Source organism: Ursus americanus, chromosome 6 (genome assembly GCF_024610735.1).
Source record: "Ursus americanus isolate L20-20 chromosome 6, mUrsAme1.1.p, whole genome shotgun sequence".
NCBI classification, from domain to species: domain Eukaryota; kingdom Metazoa; phylum Chordata; class Mammalia; order Carnivora; family Ursidae; genus Ursus; species Ursus americanus.
The window spans coordinates 31,544,064-31,568,354 of record NC_142132.1 but is presented as its reverse complement, the minus strand read 5'-3'; the positions used below and the strand labels follow the sequence as shown (position 1 = coordinate 31,568,354).

Here is a 24,291-nt window from a genome sequence, read left to right as displayed (position 1 = left end):
AATTCGGAGAAAGGAGTTGCTTTCCGTCCATGTATGAGCTGCCTAGCAAGATGCTGCCAGTCACTCCGGGGGATGAGGCAGCATGGGCGGATGGGCACGCACGGGGTTCCCGGACCTACACAGGTACCCGCTCATTCAGGCGGGTCCTAGGCCAGACGGATCGTCCTAGCGCCCCTCCCGCCGCCCTCTCCTCCCGAGGGATGCTGATGAATGAACACACCTGCGATGCCTCCATCCTGCCGCTCGCTCCCTCCTTCTTCCTCTGGCTGCTGCAGAGGAGCCCCTCCTCGGTAGTTTCACTTTACAGCGTAAACCCACCCGGGCTTTGATGTCTCCTCCACCCACCCATATTGCAGCCAGCATGAAGCAGGCAGACGTTCTCTCCTAGCAGTGGCCATGATCGCACGTACCCCCACCCACAAAAAATAAAACAAAACCTGAATCCCGGAGACCCCCGCACCCTGGGGAACTTTCCTGGAGAGACTGGGGATCCACCCAGCAGGAAGGAAGGTTCGGCTGAGGGGGACCACGGTTTTCCCCGTGACCACAGGGGATGCTCTGGGGGAGGGCGTCCCCCAAGTCCTTCCAACAGCTGGCCCTTTAAACGCGCCTCCTCCGAGCGCGGAACAAAGGCGCCGCCCGCGGGGGCCGGGCCGCCGCACGCCCCCGGCGCCGCGGCCGCGGATCCGGAGAGCGCGGGCGGGCGAGCGGGCGGCTGGCGCGGGCTTACCTTGCGGGTCTCCGGGCGGGCGGGAAGCGCGCGTCCTGCCCCACTCGCACTACACGCTGCAGTCGGCCCCGCTCTGTTTTTCTGGGACTCGGCGCTGACTTCACCGACACTCCGCGGCCGGCCAATGGGCTGCGGCGGCCGCCCCCTCATTAGCATGCGTCTGGAACCGTCCACTCCGGCAGCGCCGAGGCGGTGGGCGGTGCCAGGGGGCGGTGCTCGGTCCGGCAGTGACAGGAAGGGGCGTGTGCGCCAATGGGAGGCGAAGAAGCGCCCCGCCGCCCCGCCCCGCGGCATTGTGAGCCGAGAGCGCGGGCCCGCGGATCTTCCGCGACAAGGCGCGCGCGGTCTCAGTAACCCTTTCTGTCCTGGCTGGCCAGTGGCTGGGCCCGAGGCTGGCCCCGCTCGCCCTCTGGTCCTTAAGAAGGCTCGCCCGCGGGGAGCTGGGAAGGAACCTAAGGCATAAAAATAACAGCTAACGTGTCTTGAGTGCATATGTTACTTACCCTGTGCCCAGTTTGCTCATCTGTAAAATGGTATAATAGTAGGTTGTAGTGGGGCGTCTGGGTGGTTCAGGCGGTTAAGCAGCTGCCTTTGAGTCAGGTCATGTCCTGGGTGAGATCCAGTCCTGCTCAGCTTCCCTGCCCTACAGGGAGTCTGCTTCTCCCTCTCCCTCTCCCCCTGCTTTTGCTCTCTCACTCTCTCAAATAAATAAAATCTTTTTTTAGAAGTAGTAAGATGTAGTGAAGATTAACATAGTTAACCTATGTAAAGCATTTAGATCAGTGCCTGGCCTTTGTGCTACATAAATGTTTGCTACAATCATAATTATACTCTGTACCAGCCAGTGTGCTTAATGCTTCCTGGGTATTTTCTCATTTGACCCTCAGAGCCTTATGAAAAAGGCACTGTCACTAATCCCTATTTTTCAAGTGGGAAAACTGTTGAGGTTTAAGTGGCTTGCTCAAGGTCACACAGAAATCAATACAACCAGGATTTGAACTCAGGCTCTGAGATTTCATTCATGCAACACACATTCAGGGGCTCCATGGTGAGGGCCTCTGGGGTTGCAGCGAAAAGCAGTAAAGCTTCCCCTCATGAGGCTTCCAGGGAGACAGACAAACAAGTGAAAAAATAAAATCATCTGCAAAGTGAAACAGAGTGAACAGAATAAAACATGGTAATATGCAAGTGAAGAGAAGGGTACTTTGTTGAGTTCAGAGCTAACCATCGCTGGGCATACCATCCTCACCTCCTCGGTACCCCCTCAGTGTTACAGCAAAGGAATCAGAGAGGGGAAGCGGCTTGCCCAAGATCTCAGGGCCAGCAAGCAGCCACGCCCTGCTTCCTACATCCCTGGGACATCCCTGAAAGTAGAGCAGTCATCCCTTGGGCTGAACAAAACTGACTTTTGTCAGCTGCCACTGACAAGGATCTTCAGCCAAAGCACGTTCCCAGTTAACAAGCTGTGTGTGGTGAGGTAAAGACAGGCCTTAATGACTGCACGGGCTGATGGGAAACACATCTGCTAAGGTTCTTAGATGTCAAGGAACAGTGACGAGTTTTTGCTGAGCGTCGGCTGTCCTCTTCCGTGTAAAGAAAAAAAAATTTAGAACATTCATAGCCACCTGGGAGCTTACTGTACAACTGAGGAGACAAGACGCCACCAGGAAACCACTCAGCCTAGGGAGCTCCCAGCCCATGTCTCCTTCCACTTTCACCTTATCCTGTGGCTTTGCAAAGAAGACTAGGTTAGGAATCAGGCTTCCCAGGCTCTACTATTAGCTTACTCCATGATCTAGGCAAGACAGTTCCTTCTGGGCCTGTAAAGTAATAAAATGACTTTTAATCAAGCACATCTAGTCTGCTAGGCACTATTCTGTACTTGTGCTGAGAGCTTCACATGCTTTAACTCACACCACACAACCACCCCAGGAGTGAGTCCTATTGTTATCCTGAGGTTGTCCACAGAGGAGGAAAATAACAGGGAGAGAAACCAGATAAGTCGCCTACCTCACAAATTCAGGGCTACACCATCCAGAATTAAAAAAAAAAAATTAAAACAATTCAAATGTCCAATTTTAATTGGATAAGAAAACCTATCCAGTACAACCATATGACAGAATACCATACAGTCACAAAAAATGAAAAAGTACAGTGATACTGACAAACGAAGATGTACATAATATATTATTGAATAGAAAAGTAGATTGAAGGGTGCCTAGGTGGCTCAGTCAGTTAAGCATCTGCCTTTGGCTCAGCTCATGATCCCAGGGTCCTGGGATCCGGCTCCCTGCTCAGCAGGGAGTCTACTACTCCCTCTGCCCCTTTCCCGGCTCATGCTCTCTTTTCTCTCTCTCTCTCTCAAATAAATAAATATCTTTTTTTAAAAAGTAGATTGAAAACTAGTTTAATACTGCAATCCCATTAGAACTATTTTTTATGGGCAAGAGAAACAAAAGATAAAATGAATTTATGGGACTTCATCAAGATTAAAAGTTTCTGCACAGCCAAGGAAACAGTCAGAAAAACTAAGAGGCAGCCCACGGAATGGGAGAAGATATTTGCAAATGACACTACAGATAAAGGACTGGTATCCAAGATCTACAAAGAACTTCTCAAACTCAATACACGAGAAACAAATAAACAAATCAAAAAATGGGCAGAAGATATGAACAGACACTTTTCCAATGAAGACATACAAATGGCTAACAGACACATGAAAAAATGTTCAAAATCATTAGCCATCAAGGAAATTCAAATCAAAACCACACTGAGATACCACCTTACGCCAGTTAGAATGGCAAAAATAGACAAGGCAAGAAACAACAATTGTTGGAGAGGATGTGGAGAAAGGGGATCCCTCCTACATTGTTGGTGGGAATGCAAGTTGGTACAGCCACTCTGGAAAACAGTGTGGAGGTCCCTTAAAAAATTAAAAATTGAGCTACCCTATGATCCAGCCATTGCACTACTGGGTATTTACCCCAAAGATACAGACGTAGTGAAGAGAAGGGCCATATGCACCCCAATGTTCATAGCAGCAATGTCCACAATAGCTAAATCGTGGAAGGAGCCGAGATGCCCTTCAACAGATGATTGGATTAAGAAGTTGTGGTCCATATATACAATGGAATATTACTCAGCTATCAGAAAGAACGAGTTCTCAACATTTGGTACAACATGGACAGCACTGGAGGAGATAATGCTAAGTGAAATAAGTCAAGCAGAGAAAGACAACTATCATATGATTTCTCTCATCTATGGAACATAAGAACTAGGATGATCAGTAGGGGAAGAAAGGGATAAAGAAAGGGGGGGTAATCAGAAGGGGGAATGAAACATGAGAGACTATGGACTATGAGAAACAAACTGAGGACTTCAGAGGGGAGGGGGGTGGGGGAATGGGATAGACCGGTGATGGGTAGTAAGGAGGGCACGTATTGCATGGTGCACTGGGTGTTATACACAACTAATGAATCATCGAGCCTTACATCGGAAACCGGGGATGTACTGTATGGTGACTAACATAATATAATAAAAAATCATTAAAAAAAAAAAAGAACTATTTTTTATGGGATTCCGAGTAATTATTTTTTCTCATCTATATTTTTCTGATTTTTTTAAAAACATCTATCAAATTGTTTAATTAAAATAAAACCAATTAATTTTAAAATGAAAAACCAGACTCTACCTCTGGAAATTTTATATATAGACAAGTTCATCCCTGCAAATGGGAAAGTGCCTTGAGGAATCTTAAGTGAGGTCTAAGTCTTTGAGTCATCCCTCAGATATTGAACTCTGCTGGTTCCAGTCTGTGTGTTTATGAGATAAATGGAAAAATACTGGAAGGACAGGAGAGAAGAGAAGAGGGGAAAACAGAGAGAAAGAAAAATCCTACTATCCTTCAAGACTCATCTCAAATGTCTCCTCCAAGAAGCGTTCAGAGTCATGGTCTAAAAACATCTTAAAACTGAAAACCACCCAAGAAATCAGCAGGTGTTATTGTGTCAATTCATTTTTGTCTCCAGTCATTCACTGATTCATCTAAGTCACAGGCCCTGTGCCAGGCTGGTTAGACCTGACTCCCTACCTCCCAAAGGTAACCCCCAGAGGCCCAGGGAAGGCCACTCCATGGGTGCACAGCTTGTGCTGAAAAGGGTCCCCCTCTCAGTTTATTACCATCTTTACATTCTTCATTTTAAGTAAGGGGCCTCACATTTTCATTTTGTACTGGGCCTTGTAAATTCTGGGGCCTGTCCTAGGAAGGAGAAACACCAAGCCCTTTTCAGTGTGTCAGTAACCAAGCCTGGAGTAAATAAAGCTCAGGGCTTTCCATTCTCATCCCATCTCAGATCACACGCTCATTCCTGGTTCCCAGGGAAAGTGAGCACTCCAGCCTTCCAGTCCTATAGCACTTCACTTATTCCTTTCTCATGGAATTGACCATATTTGGAATGAACTCATGTACATATGTGTATAGTCCTATTCCTCATCCTCTCTACCCACCAGATTGTAAATTCCATGAGGCCCTGGCTTGTGTCTGCTCACCTCCAACAGCGCTTAGCGCTGTGCTTTACATACTGTTAAAAATCTGCTTAAACTTAATTTAATCTTATTGTAACTCCTTGTTTTCTCTTCATGTGCATCAGATTATTCCCAGCAGTCCTTCCACTGCTGGAGAGAAATAACGGGATCAGGCCGCAGAGTTGAGCGCACAAACTAGGGTCACGAGCATGCTGTAGGAAGCAGCCCCTAAGCAGGCTGTAACTGTGAGGAAGTAGTGGAAGAGGGAGAAAGGTTTTGCAGAGGACAGCCCCAAGTTGTCAGCCTTTCCTCCATCTTTAGGGTCACACAGACTGTAGGAGAGGGAAATAAACAAGACGATCTAGAGACGGCCGTGAGCATGGTGCTTAAGCCTGTGGACAGAATCCTGGCTCCAACACCTAATATGGAACTCTCGTGTAAGCTCTTGGGTCCCTCATCTGCAACGTGAGGAACACACAACCCTCCGAGGTTTACTTGTGAGCTGTAGATGAAAGCATGCACGGAAAGCGCTCACACACTGCCTGACGCATAAGCACTCAGTAAGTGGGTATTATTACTAATATTACTAGGAGGCCAAGTCGTGAAAGAGGCTTTCCTAAAATGTGTTGGTTTTGTTAACTTGTTTCCACAGTTACCCAAAAAGATGGACCATAATCATTTTCAGCCATATCAGCTAGAGAACGCCAGGATAGGGGAGAAGAGAATAGGATGAGGGAAAGGGAATTATGTATCAAAGAGTTTAGCTGATATATTACTAAAGCTCTGGTGACCATTTGTACCTAGTTTCTTTTGTAATATCTTGAAGAAAGTGAAGCAAGTAGTGAAAAGAGCCAAATTTTCTTAAAGAACAGATTTTCTTGTTTCTTGTTGATTAATTACTGAGAAAAGTGAATCTACACTCCTGCCTTAGGGCACAGAACTGACTTGAAGATCAGGGAATGTCAGACCCAAGAATTCCACATTCTTCGGAGGTCTAGACTGACAGATACTGCGTTAGGGAAGTTTGGTGAGATGGGTGGACGCTGGTCAGAAGTCTATGGGACCATGTAGAAATGAGAGGAGCCATGGGGATCACTGTGCTTGGGAAGCAGTGCCGAGATGAGTTTGAACCAGTGATCCTAAGAATCTAGTGACAGGCTTCCGTTTATCAATCTAAAAACACTTGCTCTGGGGCGCCTGGGTGACTCTTGGTTTCAGCTCAGGTCACGATCTCATGGGTTGTGAGATCAAGCCCTGTGGCAGGCTCCATGATCAGCAGGGAGTTTGCTTGAAGATTCTCTCCCCCTGCCCCTCCCCCCCAATAAATAAATAAATAAATCTTTAAAAATATATAAAAAATAAAAACACTCGCTCCAGCATATCTTGTGTTGTTGCTTGGATGAAAACACAAGTATGTAATAGAATACAATCCTATACAATTGTATTTGACCAAGTGCATAAGGTTTGGTTTTGAGATTGTTTTATGCTATTAGTCAAAATAAGACACTTAAAATGTTGACCTGGGTGGACCTTTGAGAGAAATCAGAAGTTCAGAAACACACTTCCATCCACTGTCACTGAATTAATGGGAGGGTCTGACTAGGTCAGGAGTTTTGGAGAAGGACAAGAGGAGGGGACCATCTGACTGGGCCGGGGATTCATTGATTAGAATATGTTGGGTTTACTTTAGAAGTCTTACTACTCTGAAGTAATTTAGTTAATAAAGTATTTACTTGAGGGAAGCATTTTTAGGGTTGGTGGATCCAGCTGCCAACTCTGAGACAGGCATTCTAACTGAGGCTGGAGAGAGAAAGGTAGAACTCCAGGAAGGAGGAACAAAGAGGAAGGAGGGAAAAGAGGGTGGCTTGGGGAGAGCAAAAGAAAGTGAGAGAGACTGCAAGTAAGAGAAAGATCATTAAATGTCCTGAGGCAGAAAAAAAAATACAATTTCAGAAACAGGGCAACTAGCCTCACTAAACTATTGTAACCTTAACAAGGTTAAAAAATCAACAACAATGGTGTTAAGGGAATAACTGACATTCTGGAAGCTGTTGGAAGCTTGTCAGAGGTGACTGGAAGAGTTCACTGAAGGAACTCATTACACACGGCCAAACTGAGTCACATGGGTGCCCTGGGAAGGTTAATAACTCTTTGTCAGCATTTGTCAAGGGGAGATGCCAAGTGCTGTCTGGGGAAAGGGTAGAAAGGAAGATGGTGGACGTGCCTATCAAGTATCAGCCCCTTTTCCATGACCTCAGCAAATCTGTTCTGTCCCCAAACTTGCTTGCCCTGATTCCTAAACCTGGGTGACCTCAACCCACTTTCATAAACAGCAGCTTAGTGACCACCTCTAGTTATTGTGCCATTCTCTTAGGGAACTTACCCTCTGCTTCTCCATCGGGCTGAACCAAGCAATTCATCTAGGCATACAGTTCTCTGTGACGGGAAGTCTCAGAAAGTCACCTATTTCCAGGGATGTCTGGAACCCTCTTCAGATCGGCAATCTCTGCAATGCTTGCATGGCCTACCCATTTATCTGGCCCTGTAAGAATGAGATAATCTGAAAAAATCATGTTCTACCACCAAGGAATTGAAGGCAACTGGACTTATATAAGAGAGAAGTGGACAGAGGTAACTATCTCCTCCCTTAGGCCAAAAGAACCGAGGACTTCTTCATTTGACCCTGATTAGAAGTAGAGCAGAACCAGAACACATGCTAAAATGAGGTTCCCAAAATGTGTTGCAGCCCAAGCTGCCACCTTCAAAGAAGGAATGGTTATTCCTGGTGAACCCTCCAGTAAAAGGATAGTAAGGACCCCCAGGGGTCAGTGGCAGCCCCTTTACTGAACTCAATGTGACCCCGGGACAAGGCTCAATGGGGTTAAACAATGTGATCCCACAAGTTCGTATTCAGACTGCTCATATAAGCTGCTCCACTCTTTGGTCCCAGAGTATTCTACACTTGGATGAGAGCTTCTAACTCCCAGATGGTTCACTGAAGGTGGGGAGCAGAGCCACCAGGTAGCCCTGGGATTGCGGGAAGAGGACTCTCATGTCATTCAATTACCAGCATCATGTGTCTACTGTGTCCAGGTCCTCTACTCAGTGCTGGAAAACCAGAGAACAAGGACAGGACCTGATCCTCAAGACGCTCACAATCTATTGGGAGAGACCGGTAAATAGACAGGCAATTACAAGACAGTGTTCTAGACAAACTTTCTTTCTTAATTGAGATGTAATCCATATACCAGAACATTTCTCCCGTTAAAGTATATGATCCAGTGGTTTTTAGCATATTCATAATGTTGTGCAACCAACACCACAAATTCCAGAACATTTTCATCACCACGAGAAGAACCCTATACCTATTAGCAGTCACCCCCCTGCCCTGTGCCCTTTCCCCTCGCCCCTCAGTCCCTGGCAACCACTAATCTACTTTCTATCTCTATAGATTTGCCTGTTCTGGACATCTCATATAAAGGGAATCATAGAATATAGGGCCTTTTGCATCTGGTTTCTTTTCACTTTGCATCAGGTTTCCAAGGTTCACCCTTACTATAGCGTGTATCAGTACTTTGTTGCTTTTTATGACTGAATAACATTCCACTGTACGTATTACCACAATTTGTTTATCCCTTCATCAGTTGATAGACATTTGGGTTGTTTCCACTTTTTGTTTATTATGAATAACGCCATTATGAACACTTTTTTGAAGGGGCATATGTTTTCAGTTCTCTTGGGTATATACCTAGAAGTGGAATTGCTGGGCCATGAGGTTAACTCTATGTTTACCTTTTTGAGGAATGGCTGGACTAACTTGAGTTAGGTTTGTTATTTTAACTGGCAGAGGCCAATACGCCTTGCTGAATGAAAGGCGTGGGCCACCCTATTGATGTGTGTATCACTACTTTACATATTTCTGTAAGATTTTGCCATGGATACATATAGTACTAATCATTTCAGACAATGTTGAAAATACAGAAAAGCTTAAAGGAAAAAAATGAAAATCATCCATATCCCTACTGCCTGAAGCTACCACTAACCCCATATGGCCTTTTTCCTTTTAATCTTCTTCTTCTCTGTATTCCTTTTATGAAGCAATGTCATGTTGTACGTGCAGTTTTAGTATATTTAATATTTTGTATTTTATATTCTGCTTTTCTCTCTGATCATCATATTGTAAGTAGTTCAGCATTCATTGTTTTATAAACTAGTCTTCAAATATATTTTATGTTTTTCTTTTTAAAATGCTATCTTTATTCTTCTTACCTTTGAAGGGGGTGCTGAGGCGACACAGAGAGAGAGAGAGACATTTGGGGAGGGAAATGTCAAGGAGGATACACGAGCGAGAAAGAAAAAAGAGCAGACATGACCCTTGTTGGCTTTCTTATAGCTTCATATTTTATCCTGCCTGGTTGCAGAGAAAAATTTAAGGCATCACTGCTTTTGTGGCCTCAGACTGGCTCTCTAGTCTCTTTCTCTGGTGGTGGAGCCCACAGCCACTGCTGCTGTTTCGTGTGCCTCTGCCCCCGAGGCTGAGCCAGAGCGGGCTTCTGCAGCCTGCAATTCAAGATGGCCAATTCGCAATCCTAGCAAAATCAATCTATTGGAAACTAATGAGGCTCAAATAGTTCATGCACTTTGAGGCTGATCTGCCAAATGAGATCAACAGGGCTCAATCAGCAGGGAAAAATCAATGATGCAAAAGTGCATTTCAACCTAGTGTTATTTCCCCCTGGGATGCCCACGACATCACATTCTATTGTTTTGATGCTTCTGTGACAATTCTTGTCTAAGCTTCTGTAGGCCAGGCCCGGAGAACTCCCTCACCCAGGGTTTCATGTGCCCAGGGGGTTGATAAATGCCAAGATCTGGTGGCTGTGACAGAGAGGCCTAGGCAGCCAACATGAGAAGTGGGGGCTTTCAGTTTTGTGAGCAAACACTCACCTCTGTGTTTCTCAACCACCCCTCTAACAGGTGATGCAATTAGCAAGGAACATAATTATAAACTTTCCAAGAGAGCAAATCACAAAAGTATTGTGTTAGTAATTCACATTTATACAACACAAAATATAGAGTGATGTTTTTAAGATCCTACCCCTTTTTTGTGTCACCCAGTTTATTTTCCCTTAAATATTCTACTGGTGAGATACGATCATTATGAAAAATTTAGAAACTATTGATGAGCAAAAATAAAGAATTTAAATCGTCTCTATTATATTTTATGTATAACTTGCCCAATTTCTCTCCATGCAGAATTACTAAAAAAATAAAACCATGTAACACATATCGGTTCTAGAACATCCTTCAAAAAAACTGTAATATATTGGAATTGCTTATTCTATAAAGGCCTTCTCCACAGTGTCATGATGTTGCTTGGGAAGGTGGGGCCCCCACCGCTGCCCTATTTGTTTGGAAGCCCACTTAGTCCTTGGGAGGACTGACTGGAATGGCTGGGGTCAGGGAAGTGGGGAAGGAAATAGGTAACACAAAGTCTGATCCCAGAGCAGGGGTGTCCTGCAGGAATGGGGGTCCAGATAAGGAGCTGAGTCCAATAGGCCTCACCAGTCAGCTAGCTTCAAGCCAACAAAACAATGGCCCATTTCCCCTGCAGGGTCAGCAGGTTAAACCCAAAGGTGGCCAGAAAACCGAGGGCACAGGTTAACACCCCAAACGCAGTTTGACCGAGGAGTCTCAGGGTGAGGCCATTCCAGGGTCCCGGAGAATCTGTGGATAATCTGAAGTAGCTGACTCTCTCCTTGAGAGCAAGGGCTGGAGCAATATATGCCAGCCCTGGTGCCCAGCAGAGGGGAAATTCAGTTTCTGTTAAATAAGGGAATGATGGTTCTACTTCTTCCTAATCGTGCTTCTGGTCTTCGCTTAGATATTACCTCCTCTGGAGAACAGGTAAAAATGGGAATGTCCGTCCAGGCCAAGGGAGTGGCCTGAGGATCACCCCAGACATTGTCAGGTACAAGATGTGTGAGAAGAGAACTGAGGGTCTAGGAACGTGGGCAGTTTTAGGCATCAGGGCTAGAGCGCAGTGGCCTTGAAAGCCAAGCTCGTGATTTCCAATTTTACCTGGTAGCCAGTGAGGAGTCACTGAAGGTCCTTAAACAAGGGAGTGGTGTGAGAGGTGGCATGATGAATACCCTGTCTGGGGCAGCGGTGGGATGAGTTAGCGCCAAGGAAGGCCAGAGGCAGGACACCCAGTTGAGGAGTGACTGTAACAATCCAGCTCTGAAGTGATAAGAATGAGAACTAGGGAGGTGACCACGGGCATGGAGAGAAAGAGACACTTCATTGACTCATTCATTCATTCGACAAATATTAATCACCGAGAGCCAGAAACTGTGCTAGATCTAGGCACCAAACTCATAAAGGAAGATGTGGCAAGACTTGCTGTCCGCTGGGACACAAGTGCCTGTCTGGTAGAGGCAGAGAGCAACCAAAGATGATCCCCTAGATGATGAGGGTCATCGTGTGACCATGAAGAGAAATGGAGAAATCAGAAGAAACACCAACTTGGGCATCGATGAAATAAATTCTGAATGTAGTTTGATGATACAGTAGGACAGGAAGATAGAACTATCCAGTAGGCAGGTGGAAACATGGGACTTGAGCTGGAGAGGGTAGTGGAGACAGAAGACGGACACGTGGCTACCTCTTCGAGGAGAGGGGCTGCAAACCCACAGGGAGTACTGTGATTTAGGAAGGTCTGCACTGGTCTGCCTGAGCTCCATTCCAGGTTCCGAGCAGAGAAAGCGCAAGATAGACTGGTACGAACCTGCTGCCTCCCTCCCATCATTCCTGACACTACGACTCCCACCACACACGTGGAGAGGAGTTCTCAGAATCTGCTTACATAAAGCCTCCAGTCGGACTCCTGTGTCACCTCTGGCTTGAATAGTGCTCTTTCCCCTCCCGGCTAGGAAAGGGTGTGCTGCAGCCAGATGGTAAACTGTGAACAGAAATAAACTCTCCTCACACGTAGCAAGTATATTTATATCCAATCCTATAATATCACTGCAGGCATAATTATAGCCAATCCTCTAATTGCATTGCGGTTATCAGGCACCAAAAACCCACCAAATGTGCTGCAGGGACCAGGAAGATAGGGCTATTGGGATGGGGGCTGCTGGGCCAGCTGCTGCCCTGTGAGATGAATGGATGAAAACAGGGCAGAGATGTTTACGGACGACCAGGGGCTCGGCCAGCAGAGGTGGGAGGGAGGTAATGATTCCACGGGACACACAGCTCACATTCCTGTTTCAGTAATACAGCATGTTCTTAGCCTTATTTCGTAAAAAATTATGAAATCAACGTTTATTCACTGTATAAGGTTTAGGAAAATGAAAAATTATCCATAATCCCACAATGTATTTGTCATTGCAGCATTTTATTTTGTACGCACGTGTTTTGTGTTAGACTATAAATGTTTTAAATCTTGTTTTTCTCACTTAATATCATGAGTACTCTCCTATAGCATTAAGATATGTTCCCAAGTATTATGTTAAAACTTTACTGTGATAGGTTCATATGATGGAATGGTATACAGCACTTAAAATGGATAACCTAGAGCTTTGTATATAAATAATTCTTAATAGAAGATTAATAAAGAGGTAATTTTCAAAAATAATATTATATATTAAATTTAGTTATATAATTATATGTATTGTATAATTTTCAAAAAATATTATGTATTGTTAATATTATATATTGTTAATGTTGACAGACATATAAATGTATAGAAAAATAAATGGAAGGAATTTTCTCTAGGGAGGGAGGTTAGAGGTTGAAATTAGGGACAGATGTAAAGAGGCTTTGATTCTATAATTTGTTATTTCTTTGAAAAATGATCTAAAACAAATATGGCAAAGTCTTAAGACATTAAATCTATGTGGCGAATAAATGTGTGCTCATTATAGTCCCTGTATTTTTCTGCATGTATAGAATAGGTTATTACTTTTTGAATTAACAGACTTTGTTAGAGCAGGTTTAGGTTTACAGGAAAGTCAAGCAGAAAGTATATTCTCCTACACATTCTCACCCCTCTCCCAAAACGCACACAGACCCCTCCTATTAGGAACATCTTGTCTGAGTGTGGTGCCTTTGTTACAGCTGAACCAATACTGGTACATTATTAACTCCAGTCCCCTTATGTATAAGGGGTCATTCGTTGTGTTGTGTATTTTATAGGTTTTAACAAATGTATAGTGACACGTATCTATCATTACTATATCATCCAGTATAGTTTCGCTGCCCTAAAATTCTTGTGTTCCACCTACCTAGTCATTCCTCACTCCTCCCTCTCTCCACCCAAAGCCCTGGCAACAGCTGATCTTTTCCCCATAGTTCCGTCTTTTCCAGAATGCCACAGATTTGGAATCATACAGTATGTATAGCCTTTACAGATAGGGTTCTGAATGAATTATTTTTAGATCAAACATTTAAAACCAACCATAATGAAGAAAACAAAAACCACCAGGAATTTCACTATTTTGTGATAATCACTATTAGCCAGGAACACCATGTATCTTTTTTTCATGTAAATGGCATCATAGTATCCAAACAATATATTATGGAATCCATGTTGATTCAGAATTATTTTTAAAGCCTTCAGGAATATTTCCTGGTATGCCAGCACTGAGTTAACCAATCCTTAACTGTGGCAGGAAGCATTTCTGGCCTTAGAGAGCCCCTCAAACTGGAAAAGTCCCTTAAAGTCTCTCCAGAGAATTGGGAATAATCAGCCTTCTAGATAAGTGTCACCTGGAAATGTGCTTGACATTAACTTTGAGTTCCCTGCAGTCAAAAACAATGTTTACCAGTTTTTCTCCTCTCACTGCACAGTCTAGCACATAGCAAGTACTTGGGGAGCATGGGTTGAATGGATCTGAAGTGCCCCTAATCAAGTTATTCTGGGGTCATCTCTAAGGAAATTCCTAAACCACAGAGGGGGCAAACTTCTTCAAGAGCTTGCATTGTTTACTAGGAACCTAAGAATGGGATCAGGGAGCCCTGTTTTGTAGAGCAGAGCTAGACGGGTGCCCAGAGGAACTGGGTGGCTGGGCTTGGGTGGGAACAGAGGGCAGTGGGTGTGTCTGTCTGCAGAGAGGCTCTGGTGGGTGGGGGTGAGAACCAGCCCTGCCGCTCTGGGGCTCAACGGCAGGGAGTGACCGCAGTTTTGTGTAGGCAGAGGGAGTGCTCAGGCTCCAACTTTTCTTCTGTTGGTTCATTCATATGGGTTGAGAACTTGGAGTCCGGTATGGGACTTCTGGTTCCAACCCCAACTTAGCCGCTTTCAGACTATTCTGTTCTGGACAAGTGGCTAAGTCATGATGGCTTCAGCCTCCAAAGGAGCTTCAGGAGCCCGGCCTGGAAAAGCTGGGAGATGAGGTGATACATGCAAAGGACTAAGCAAACTGCCTGGCGCTTAGCAAGTGCTCAGTAAATCAGAGGAATGACAATAACAGCTTAGCATCTGTTCTTTAAAAAGCAAGGTGATCAGTCAGAAAGAGCATGAGAGAGCCAAGCCAGAAGGCCCTCAAACACTTTCCTCCTAGACAAAGGCCTAGCACACTTCATAAGGGCCAGGTATGGTCTGGATTCAAGTGCTAGGGGACCACAGGAGCAGGGAAGTGGAAACCTCCTACTAGATGACTCAAAAGGAATTTGGGGGGCTTTGATGATTTTTGCAAGCTACCTGCCAGTTATGTGCGTCCCCTGTGTTTTTATGTTTACTTTCAGGTGCAGCCATCCTCAGCTGCTATCTTTCGATGCTAAATCTGGCCTTTACAGATATATTTTCAAATGGACACATGGCCTTTGGAGTCACCTGATTCTACTTCCCACTCGATGAGGGAATTTCTAGCCATAATATCCCTACATGTCCCTAGGAGACACTTTGGATTCCCCCCTTTCTCTCAGTCATTTCCAAGCAAACCTTGTCGCTTGCATCTTCAAAACTGATCTTGGATCTGTCCTCTTCCCTATTACCATTGCCATGCTCCTCGAGCAAGCCTCCTCCAGTCCTTGCCTAGACTACCAGCCCCACTGGCCCCCTTCTGCCCACACTTCCAACTCCCCAGTCTCTTCTCCCCCGGGAAACAGGGGACCTTTTAAAAGTGTAAATCCGATTGTGACTCTCTCCCCACCTTAGGTCGAGTTCCCCAGAAGCAGTCCCTGAGACAAGGGCTCATGAGCAAATGTTCTCATTAAAAAATGCTCCGGGAGGAGCCAGTAAGGGAGTGGAGGGAGCTGAACAGGGAAGCACAAGACACCAAGCAAAGGAGATGCCTAGAAGCCTGCACTGCATCCAGAACTTTGTTCCTGCTGCAGATGAGGACTAGGCTTTCATACTCTGCTAGCTGAGTCCTGGGCCAGGGAAGGTTAGGAGGAGCTCTCTGTGCATGTGGACCAAGAGCTCCAGGGACCCACGGGCTATCTTTGGAACTAAGTTGCAAGAACTGGTCATTTTAGCAAAAGTGCATAGAAGCTGGGAGACTGGCACAAAGGAAGCCTGACAGGGACCCTTGACAGCGCCGACTGGGTCCATTCCAGTTCCCTCCCTAGTTCCTCTCTCAGGCCCTTGTTCATTTCCTTCAGAACACACATCATGCTTTATAAGTAGTTTATATAACTATTTGTCTCTCTCTACTTGTTTGTTGTCTGTTTTCCCCACTAAAATGAAATCTCTAGGAGTGTAGTGAGTACGTTTGTTTTGTTGCTTTTTATACACCAATCCCTAGAACAGAGATGACACGTTGTGGATCCCTACAAAAATTTTTATAAATGGATGAATGAATGATGGGACCTTGGGGAATGGGGATCTTTTACAGCATAAAGGAGCTCATCCCACTTCCATCCCAAAACCTTAATGGAAAGCCTGTCCCAAGACGGAACTGTAATCTGCTTCCTTGTCACACCAACTGGTCCCCTCTCTGGAACAACTTGGGAAATCATTGCCTCTGCCATGCCGGTCCCTCAAATGTCCAACGTCCCACCTTTCTCACCTCTAGACTAATTAACAGAGATCCTCCAAAAGTTCCTCAGATGACATGGATTTTAGAGTATTGGCATCCATAATTTCACTAGTCAGAAAATTCTTTTTACCTAGCTAGACAATGCATAGCCATCTGTCCCATACCATGCTGAATGGGTGTATACCCAATCTTGGAAGGCAAACTGGGTCAAGCCAGAGAAGAATTTGAAACTAGAGATTACCTAGCCAAGGCTCCAGAATCAGCAGACCTAGGTTTGAATTCCAGATCCACTTATTGTTAAATGACTGATCTTGGGCAAAATACTTAGTTTTTCTAAACCCCAGTTTCTTCATCTGTACAATGGGAAGAATAAGAGCACCTACATAACAGGGTTGGTGTGAGGGTTAAATTAAATAAGACAACAGATATAAACCACTTAGCAGAACACCTGGAACATCTTTCAGGCCTGGAAGCTTCCTCAGATTTTACCTCTGATCCAAGAGCTCTCCTATTTCCCGGTCAAATCCTCTTCTGAACCCAGCTCCATTTCGGACACCTCTGCACCCCTTCAGTCACGATGAGGCTTCTAGGTGCTGCATCTGGATGCTTTTCTGGTTATTATTTCTCTTATTTCCTCCTCCTCGCTCCCCACTTCTGGACTCTACTCCTGCTCCTTGCTGCTTGTGCATATCCATCCACCCCATGTCCATCCTCCTTTTCCTCCTTACTTGTCCTTCTCGCTCACTTAATTCTTTCTTGCTGTTTCTGGTTCCCCCCCACCATCTTTCTTTATGTCATGGAAACTCTAACCAGAAATTTCTCTCTCTCTCTTTTCCCATTTTCTATTCTGCCTCCTCCCTGGACTCCAGAGAACCAAGAAGAAATGATCAACCTGGTGGCAATAAGATCAGTACATGCTACCTCTCTCACCACATAGTCATCTGAAGCTACAGGCATTTTCCATTTGCTCCTTGCCACAGACTGAGTGGTAGAAATCAAGGTCGAATGAGGAGCCAGCAGCAGTGAGGGCAGAGGAGAAATAGGAAGCTCTCTTTCCCCTCCCCTGTGCATATGCTTCCCGTTCCTTTTCTTGACCACTGCTTTAGTACACTACGGTGATAGTTTTTTGTCTTGTTTGTGACTTTAACGGAAATGCCTCTAATATTCTGCTATTAATTATGATCCCCTCACCAGGCTTTGTGCTAAATAGCCTTTATCCAATGGGGGGGAGAGCTCTCTTCTACATCTAGTTTGCTAGGCTTACGTGATATGTCATTGTGGTTACTAGGCTTGAGTGTCTAGGTTGGAAGTGGGGCACTGAAAACCAGGGAAGTAGGGTGGTAAGTAGGTTGGCTTGGGAGGTAGCCCAGGAATACCAGAAGAAAGAACTGAGGCCAAGTGGGTAGGCTGGGGGATGATGCAGCATCCTGTCCTGAGGCACTGATAGTATTCTTCACACTCTGCTCTCAAACTAAGGGTGATACTGCGATTTGAAGACGCCACTGGACCCTCGAGGGTAGCAATGACAAAACTTGGCTCTTGTTATAGTTCTCGTTTCTTCTTTTATTAATTTAAATAACCAATTCTGGATTTTCAAGAAGCCTTTGGACCTTCTTGAATTGGAGCCGATAACAGAAACTTCATCCCTTTTCACGTGAAAGCTTTTTGGAGGTGGATCTGATCCTGGTTTTCCATTCCAATCAGTTGCTGTGAAAGCCACTGCTTGTTTTCGCTGTGGGCAGATCAAGCCTCTTTTTCTCCCTGATGGAAATTCAGGAAGGAAACCAAATAATTCCCAACAGAGAAAAGAGTTGACCACAGTACCATCCAAAAGGGCTTTTAAAGATTTCAATCTTGCATGTGAGAACATTGGCAGCCGAGGTTGGTTGCTCTCTCTACGTTGTCAGCTTGACAGAGATGTGGTTCTGCCATTTTGACAGGAAAATCCTTTTTGATAGAGAAGAGGTTGCAATCGAAACATTGCTGAGGTACACTTTAACACTGGGAAGCTGAGGTAAAAGCGTCTGTGACAAACATCCAGAATAAAGTACTAAACACTCTTTGATCAATATTTCTCAATAAACCAACCTGCACATACTGTGGAACTGGTGAAAGGAGGGGACATTCTAAGCAAAATTACACCATGTGGCATCTATTGATAGTTATTCTACTCCTATTATATATGGTGGCTCTGCGGGTTTTTGTGTCGCTTCTACCACGATTGACGGAAAATTCGCCAATCTGCTGCTGGGTCACCAAGAGATGCTTGTGCTTGACTTTTTTAATTAGTTCCACTCCTAATTGACAAGGGGTGTGGAAAGTAAGTGCTAAGAAACCTGTCATAAAGGGAAAATTTAAACCAACTGGTAATGTGTCAGTTTTGGAATAGTCTCAGAAGGTGGCAAGTAAAAAACGTATGAGGAAAAGTTGAAGGAACTGACATACCTCAGCCTCAAAAAGACAAGGTGACAGGCTAATGTAGTGACTGTTTCTAGTACAGTTAACTAGACCATCGACACACTCCAAAAACACCTTCTGTGCTCAGCGGACAGTGGTGCCCTGGAAAAAGCAACGGCCTTAGCTTAGAAGAAGGAGGCTCCGATGGCACCTCTGCCAAATGGGGACTTTGGTGGTTTCCCTGTCTACCTCAGGTTCCACCTCTGTCAAATTGAAAACTTAGACCACTTTGGGGTTCCCAGCCAAGGCTTCCTTTAAGGTTCTCTAAAAGAAAAATGTTTGAACATTTCAAACCACTCCAAGAATACAGGACTTTTACATTATTGCATAGTAAATGCATTTACTTAGTGATCAGAAGCATTCAAACGTGAAGCTCACCAGGAAAAAGAGTAGTAAGAGAGGGGCTCGGTGGTAAGAGTCTGGGAACCACGCTGTAAGACACTATAGAGGAGAGACCTTAATGGCTTTGCCTTAGAGACCTTAGCTGCCAGCACAGCACCTCAAGTGCTCATTAAGTTTCCATTATACGCAAATGCAGAGAGACACCTGATAAACTCCCGTGTACCCATCACTCAGCTTCAAGAATCATCCCTCAGGGCCAGTCTAGCTTTTCTGTGCTCCTACCCAAGTGACTTCTAAACCTTCTCACAAGATTATTTTGATGCAAGTGCCAGGTATCATATAATTTCACCCATAAACATTTCGATGTGTCACTCTAAAAGGTAAGTATTTTGTAAATACGGTATCATCATGCCTAAAATAAATATCATCTAACGTCAATTCAGTGTTCAAATTTCCCTGATTGTGTCCTAAATATTTTTTTAAGGTTTGTTTAAGCTCTAAGGATTGTAATGGGGTGAAATGTATATTAAGTTTTGTTTAATCTAGAGTCACCCCACATGCACCCCCCCAACACACACCCACCCACACACCCACACACACACATTCCTTGTGATTTACTTGTTGAGGGGACCAGGTCTCTTGTCCCAGACTTTCCCAAAGTCTGGATATTGCTAGTTGCCTCTCCAAGTGTCATTTAACATTTACCTTGTATTTCCTATACACTGGTAGTTAGGTCCAAAGATTTAATCTAAGGGTGCCTGGGGTGGCTCAGTCGGTTAAGCGTCTGCCTTTGACTTGGGTTGTGATCCCAGGGTCCTGAGGTCGAGCTCCGCGTTGGGCTCCCTGCTCCACCTCTGCCTCTCCCCCTGGCTTGTGCTCTCTCTCTCTCCCTCTCAAATAAAATAAATAAAATGTTTTTAAAAAAAGGCTTAATCTAGTTCAGGTTCTTCTTCCTCTCTTCCTTCTTCTTCTTTGTCAAGAATGCTCCATAGGCAGCTTTTTGTATTTCCACCATGCTCTGTTATTTTCTTTGTCTGACATTAGCAGGTGTTGATGATCATCGCATAGACAGATCCATTATTTCATTAAGAGTTGCAAAATGCTGATATGCTAACTTCATGTCTTAGCTTCACTTCTTCAATTACTTCCATAAAGAAAAACTTTGTATTTATATCTGGCATATTTCTATACAGAAAAACTTCTCCTAATCAACTGTTTTGTTATCCTGGCACACAGCTGGAAAAAGAATAGCAGAATAAATGCTACTTCTTTCCCTTTATCTACAAGTTTCAAAATAATAGGCTGATTTTCTAGCATCCTTCAAAAGAGGACAAATGAGAGGGTTTTTTAAAGCACTACTATGAACTCATGGGTTTAAATATATTTGAGGAGTTTGAGTTCGATGCAGTTATCGTCCTTGTTGATTATCCCATCATTGGCCAGTGACTTTGTGGGGGCCTCTAGTCTGCTCCAGAGCCCTGTGGACCAGCTCTGGTGGTGTTTGGTAGGTTCTTAGTTTCTGTAGACTCAACTTTGGAGATAATTTCTAAGGTCCTCCTTAGCATTGCCCTGGGACCAGGGAAATAGGAGCCCCTGCCACACGTATTGCATACATTGAGACACAAAATATTTTTTCCTCTTTTCAGGTTGCATAGGGAAGTTTTCTGAAAGGTAGGTGGCCGATGAGTCAGGGAGGGGAGAGGTCATGTGTGGCTCCAACTGGTCCCCTCAGGCTAGAGGATGAGGGCCGAGGCTGACAATGGGTTGGTGGGTGGGCAAAGGGGAGGGATGCGAGATAAAAATCACAGCTTCTGCCCTGGGAAATCAAGGAAAGACTGCCTCCCTCAGTTTAAAGTTGGCCCCTCAAATCAACCCAAATGGGTGTCTAGACAGAACTTATTCCTCTGGAACTACCCTCCCGTGCATTCCCCCTTCCCCACTCCCTGCTCCTTGGCTGGGTTGCCATAGATTTGGGAGGTATTTAGAACTGCCTGGCACTCTTGAATTGGAAAAGTAAGGTGTGGGGGAGGGTAATCTGCCTGCCCTAACTGTATCCTGGGATTGGATGCATCCAGCTATCACCCAGGGTCCTGGGGTCAGCTTCTGCCCTGCCCTGCCCCAGCATGTCCATGGTAACTACCAATCAGGCATCCAGATGGCAGGAACAACCCAGGGAGAACCTTGTTCCTTTAGCGTCCACATCTCAAAGAAGTGGAGTGGGCTATGGGGGGAGAGAAAAGCTTGGCTGGAGCACAGGATGGAAGTGGGCTTAGGTTGATTTACAGCTTTTAAACATTTAGACGTAATGGTATACGGGGCAGTATTTGCACTTTTGCAAATGTTAGGGCAGTACTGGTCCTTCTGGCTTGGACATTCCAAGTCAGTGTTTGGATGCCCTATAGCAAGATGCTCTACACTCTATGGTCCAGTCTAGTCCCTTGCCCCAGTTCTTCCTCTTCCTTTCCAAGGCATCACGACAAACAGACTCTCTTTGGCATTACTGAATTCTGAGCATGCTTATAATTTGGCTTGGGGCTGCTGCTTTTCATTTAAAGTTGGTGGAAACCTGCAGAGATAGTGGCAGCCCGAAGCATATTTTGGGCTCACCATAGTTCTGCCTTGTTTTAGGAGGGTCCTCATAACTAAGGGTAACCCTCCTCAATGGTCACATCTGCATGACCCTGCCCCTAGGCCACGGCTGACTACTCTTGGCGCAGACACCTCCTCGCACAAACTCTCTCATTTGAGAACTTCAGACAGAGAGATGCAGAGGCCAAACATTTCTGAAGCAGTCACGTCAATGGCATGAGGTCCATGGCTGTTAGATGCTGAGCTGTCTGGAGTTGTCCTAATTCCTTCCTGCCTAGATTTTCTTTGTTAATTTCTTCCTTCAAATAGGTAACACACTCAACAGCCTTAGAAAAGATTATTTTTTTTATTAGTATGAGCTAGCCCAAGTCAGTTTCTATTGCCTGCATAAACACATGTGTGCACACACACATGCACAAAACCCTTAATTAAAACCATTGTTAGAAGGAGCATTGGGTGAGGGGCCAAAGCACCCGGATTCATTCCTTTACCTCTGACACCCCCATCCCTATCATCACATCTTTAAATGCCAGACTTATTATCCTCTTATAGCCAGAGCTGAAGCAATAAGGTGAAATAGAAATAATAATGATAAAAAATAATGATGATAGCAATAATAATACCTTTTTTTTAGCACTTTTTATATCAGGAACTGTGTTAAGTGCTTTACATAAATTATTTTATGAATCTAATCCTCAAAAACAATATCAGGTTCATTAAGATGCTTTTGACTCTGCATAAGAGAAACCCCAAGCTCAAAATAGCTTAAATATAAGGAAATTATTTATTTTATTTGTAACAAGAAGTCCTTAGTAAGGGCAGCTTCAGGCTTGGTTAACTTAGAGGCCCAATGATTTTATCAGGGACCCAGGTTCTTTCTGTCTCTTTGCTCTGTTGGCTCTGGTCTCCAGGCTAGCACCACTCGTGACTACAAAATAGCTGCCGAATTTCTAGGAGTCACATGGAACATGACAAGGCTTAGCAGAGGGATGGTCTCTTCCTTGTAGCTCTTTTTTAAGTACAAGAAAAGCTTTCCAAGAAGCTTCCCCTGGATCACCCCTCCCACCTCAATGGCCAGAACTGGGCCATACACACATGCCATCCAACCATTGACCAGGAGTAAGATCACCGCAATGGGCCTAGACCAAATGTGATTCACCCTAAGTTGAGAGGGGAAGAGGTGAAACACTTTGGAAAAAAAGAATGAGACCTTTCGCAGCAAAGAAGGGAGGAAACTGCTAGTTAACCAACAGTGTCTGCTACAAATTTTGTGAGATGTACCGGAAAGGTAAAGTGGCTTGCCCAAGGTCAAATAACCAGTTAATGGCAGATGTGGGATCTGAACCTAGAACTGTCTCTAAAAACTATTCTCTTAACCTATGTTCTGGGAGTCAGTTAGTCCTCACTAGGTTCTGCGCTTTTCATTTTGTGGGTTCTATTTTGTTTTTGTTTTTTTGTTTTTTTTTTTAGTCCTCATGAGATTCTTTTTTTTTTTTTTTTTTAAGATTTTATTTATTTATTTGACAGAGAGAGAGACAGCCAGCGAGAGAGGGAACACAAACAGGGGGAGTGGGAGAGGAAGAAGCATTCTCCCAGCGAAGCAGGGAGCCCGATGCAGGGCTCGATCCCACAATGCCAGGATCACGCCCTGAGCCGAAGGCAGATGCTTAACGACTGCACCACCCAGACGCCCCCTCACGAGATTCTTTTGCCTTTGAGGAACTCAACTCACTATGGCTATCCTGGCTGTTATATGAGAAGAACTGGTGTGGGAACTTCCAGTCAGTCAACTTCAAGGGTCCAAGCAACAGAGCAAACTTCTCCAGCTAGTTCAACACCTCATTCAATCTCTTCTCCCATGGCTTGCCCAATTCTCTTCGGCCATGGTGGAGAGGAAACACAGAACGACAGCAGGCTTCAGTTCCAGACTTCTGGCTTTCTGAGTGAGTATCATAAGTGAACAAACATCCCTTTTCATGTCCTTCCATTTTTCCTCTTATTCTGGTATTGCCTCCTTCGGGGAATTCCTTCTCCCAAACTTTAATCATTGGTTCTGGTGGGGACTTTCAATGGCAGTGCTGAGAAATGACATCAAAATAGTTGACAATGGGAAAGTATGACCCCAACCAATCAGAAGGGACATTTGCCAACAGCGTTAAAGCAGGTCCTGGAGGCCCCTGGATGGGTCAGCACTGAACTCTTTGGAGTTGCTGGATCATGAGGAAATCCTGGTTGTCCCAGGGAGGGCCACATGGCCATGGACAGGGAGGATAGGAAACTCAAGAGACTGGGGCCAGTAGGTATTAATTAACAGGTATGGAAATATTTCATTTAATGTGTTCTTAATTTCAGATACTACATTTATCAGTTCTAGAATGTCTACTTGATTTTTTTTAATAGATTCTAATTCTCTGTTGAAATCCTTTATCATTACATATATTGTGTCTTTTTCCTTTATTTTCTTAACATGTTTATAATACTTGTTATAAAATCCTTGTCTGCTAACTCAGTATCAGAATTGTTTGTAGGTCTGCTTTCATAGTCTGATTTTTCTCTTCATTATTAGCCATATTTCCTTGCTTTTCACATGTCTCATGATTATATAAAAGAACCATAAATGCTGTAGATGATATTACTTTCCTCCAGGGGTGATTCTCTTTTTCT

The 24,291-nt window shown here is 44.6% G+C and overlaps 1 protein-coding gene across 47 annotated transcripts in view; it reads right to left on the bottom strand.

Annotated features, from left to right (window-relative positions):
- Window positions 1-850, bottom strand: part of SORBS1 (sorbin and SH3 domain containing 1) — a 218,733-nt gene extending 217,883 nt beyond the window's left edge. For all 47 annotated transcript variants that reach the window (XM_087862881.1, XM_087862853.1, XM_087862863.1 and 44 more), the window contains exon 1: window positions 731-850. The gene's annotated coding sequence lies outside the window, so the exon portion shown is untranslated. The remainder of the gene's footprint in view (window positions 1-730) is intronic.
- Window positions 851-24,291: the final 23,441 nt, after the last annotated feature.